The sequence below is a fragment of the Benincasa hispida genome, chromosome 11 (assembly GCF_009727055.1).
Source record: "Benincasa hispida cultivar B227 chromosome 11, ASM972705v1, whole genome shotgun sequence".
Lineage (NCBI taxonomy): Eukaryota > Viridiplantae > Streptophyta > Magnoliopsida > Cucurbitales > Cucurbitaceae > Benincasa > Benincasa hispida.
In genome coordinates, this window is record NC_052359.1 from 41,552,585 (window position 1) to 41,556,293 (window position 3,709).

At 23.3% G+C, this 3,709-nt stretch overlaps 1 non-coding gene across 1 annotated transcript; it reads left to right on the top strand.

Annotated features, from left to right (window-relative positions):
* Nucleotides 1–1,462: 1,462 nt before the first annotated feature.
* TRNAS-GCU lies at nt 1,463–1,544 on the top strand. Its single transcript has one exon. It is a non-coding gene; the product is annotated as a tRNA-Ser (tRNA).
* Nucleotides 1,545–3,709: the final 2,165 nt, after the last annotated feature.

The following is a 3,709-nucleotide window of genomic DNA, read 5'->3' on the forward strand; positions in this document are numbered from 1 at the left end:
TCAACAAAAAACATTGATTTGGAATTAAACTAATTGAAATTTCTTAATCTCAAAGTAACATTGATTGTTTGATATTTAAAAAATTAGTTAATATTACCATTTAAATAAAAATGAGATTAATGAGATAGTTGATTTTAGGTATAATAATTGATTTGGAATAAAACCAAATTGAATATTATTAAAATTAATATTTTGTATATCAAATAATCATAGAAATTTCTTAATCAAAAATAAACTTATTCCCATTGTTTATTATTGGTTAAAATTACTAATTTATTATCACTATAAAAAACAAAAGAAAATGAGATGGTTTATTTTAGGGGGTGCTTTAAAAGAAAAAAAAAAATAAAAAATAGATTTTTTTATGAATACTGAATGCGTCTTTCCAAAGAGATGCGTTCGTACTTTTTTTTTCTAATTAGAAGGACACATTCAAGGTGGTAAAAAAAAAAAGAATAAAATATTTTTCAAATTTGTTCTCTTCAAGAAATGCATTTTGATAAAGACAAAAAAACAACCATTTTCTCATAAATAATTTCAAAACTCCCATTTTACCTAATAAAATAAAAAAACAATCCTACAAATCAAACTAACCCCAATTTTAGAGTTTGCTCTTAAGTCTCGGTGACCAAATAAAGCTACAGTAATTATATTGACCGCTGAAAATGGACAACTGCGATCAAAACTTTACAAAAGGAGAAAAAATATAGAAAAAAATATTGTTTGTCCCAAGATTTTAGGTCCATTTTTATTTAGTCTTTAAATTTCAAAATGTTATACATTTAATCTTTAAATTGGATTTGATTTTAATTTAGTCCCTAAATTTTAAAAATGCTAAAATTTTACATCTTGTCATTTGAGTTTTACTTTAATGTGTCCCTATGTTTCAAGATTTATATTTTTAAACTTGATTTTTCACTAAATACTCATTTTTCAATCTTTAAGTAATTATATTAATAATTTTAAAAATTAGTTAAAAAAATTATAATTAATTTAAATTAATTGATTTTATCAATTTTAAAATTAAGTTTAATTTTTATCATAATTATTTTTAATTAATAAATAGAAATTGACATTAATGATTGAAAGTGAGTATTTAATGAAAAATTGAGATTAAAAATGTAAAATCTTGAAATCCAGAGTCCAAATTGAAACAAAACTCAAATCTCAAGAGTAAATTGTAACATTTTGGAGGAACTAAATTGAAATAAAATTCAAGATTTAAACCATCAATGTGTAATATTTTTAAAATTTAGAGACTAAATAGAAATTGGAGTAAAATATCTAAGATATTAATTTAAAACCGTTATTCTATGTTAAGAAAATAGCCTACGAAAAATTGTAGAAGGAAAAAAAACCTAGAAATTTAATCCTGAAATAAAGAAAAATGACCAAAAAAATAATAATAATAACTTAAGTTTATAGAAATTATAAACTAAGCTGCAATTATTAAGCATCAATTGTCGCCTTGGCCGAGTGGTTAAGCGTGTGCCTGCTAAGTACATGGGGTTTCCCCGCGAGAGTTTCGAATCTCTCAGGCGACGCTCTTTTTCGTTAAAATATTAAATCTGTAATTATATTATGTTGAAAACTTATATTTCTCTCTTTTCTATTTTAATTAGTAATTGTATTTGCAATTCTTTTGTTTCTCCCTTTTATTTATGTATATATTTTTTATTTTTTTTGTTTTTGGTAAAATATTAAATCTGTATTTATATTATATTGAAAACTTATATTTCTCTTCTCCTCTTTTCTATTTTTAATTAGTAATTGTATTTGCAATTCTTTTTTTTTCTCCTTTTCTATATTATAATTTTTCTGACAAATTTCAATTTATATCCTTGAATTTTGGATTGTATTAATTAAAATTTAAAACTAAAAATTGTATCAATTTAAACCTGAAAATGTATATCTATTTAAACCTCAAACTAATTAATTGTATTAATTTAAACCTTGAACGTTTCACAAGTAAATTAATTTAAATTTTTTAAGTTTTATAAATATATCAATTTAAAACCCTCCATTATATTTTATTAAGATACACTCGTAAAAATTTAAAGTTTAAATGATATACTTATGAAAGTTCAGAATTTAAATTGATACACTTATTAATTTAAGGTTAAATTGATAGAATCCCTAATGTTCAAAAGTACAAAATTGATATTTGCCTTTTATTTTTTTAAATATTATCACATCTAACCTTTATAATCCTATATCCTCCATTGTACTACAAGTTTTTTCCTTCAATTTTTAAGAAAATAATTCTAACACAGATTTAAAATGCCGACATCTATAAAAATATTGAGGGCTTGATTTTAAGACAATGACGATGTCGATAGTTTATTTTTAGAAAAAAATATAAAAAACAAAAATTTTAAAATATATAATAATTAATGAATAAAAATTCAAGAGTTTTACCAAGTTAACATTATTTATTATTTATATTATATTTACATTAGCGACATTTTGTTACTTATTTTTTATTATATATACTGTGAATATTTTTAATGATCTAGATAGAAATATTAATTTCACTCTTTCAAGTTAATGTCGAACTTATGAGAATGTGGATATATCGAGTGAAATTATCTGACATATCGACAAAAAGGTTCTCTCTTTACCTTGTATTTTATAAATGTCTTTCAAAATTTTGAATTATTTTGCTCTAAAATTACCAATTTTGGTAAAAATTAATCTTTCATTTTATTTTCTAAAAAAATCGTTAATATTATTTTGTTTCTATTATAAAATATCACAAATCATGTGTAAAATAGATATCCATTCTTTTGCGTTAAAAGTCAAATGTCACTCCCTCTATTATTCACTATTATATTGTTATGTGTCTTGTAAATATTCCTTCCTAGTGTCCAAATAAACCACTTTCTACTTGTCATTTTGCCTATATATAAAGAGAGGCAATTGTCATTTTCCCTATATAAAGAGAGGCAATTGTCATTTTTGCCTATATAAAGAGAGGCATTTGATGGAGCTTGAAAAACACTTATATATTGGTGAAATCCTAAAGAAATTTGAAGAAAGTAGAAGACTTTGGAGAATTTTCTCTATTCATATTTTTCTCTATTTTATTTATATATTATTATTTCATATTCTATTTCTCCATATCCATGTTCTTATTGTGCGTCTTTGTGCTTCTCAATTTTACAACACGTTTATCAGGCACCTGCTAATGGTTCCCCTGCTAAAAGATAAAGTCTTAGATGTATGTCGTTTTTTTCCTCTTTATTATTATAATTAATAAATAAAAATGTTATCTTTGCATATTTATGCCATATTAAATTTCTAATATAAATACAATATTTTGTGATAATGTTGGCAATGACCAAACCTTACGAAATTAGAATTTTGAGTCCTTGATATTAATGACAATAATTATTTGTCATGGGTGCCCGATGCCGAAAATCCACCTGGATATTATGAACCTTGGGGAAACAATCAAAAAAGAAATACAATATCCATGTCAAGACAAAACAAAAACCTTAATTTTCCTTTGTTATCATCTCCACGAGGGATTGGAAATGGAGTATCGTTACAAAAAAAGATCCTCGTATCTTGTGAAAAAAAAATTTGAAAGAGAGATATGATCATGAAAAAATAGTTATTCTTCCTAAAGCTCGTTAAGAGTGATGCATTTGAGGCCACAAGATTTTAAATAAATAAGTAATTAAAAATTCCCAATTATTTAAAATAA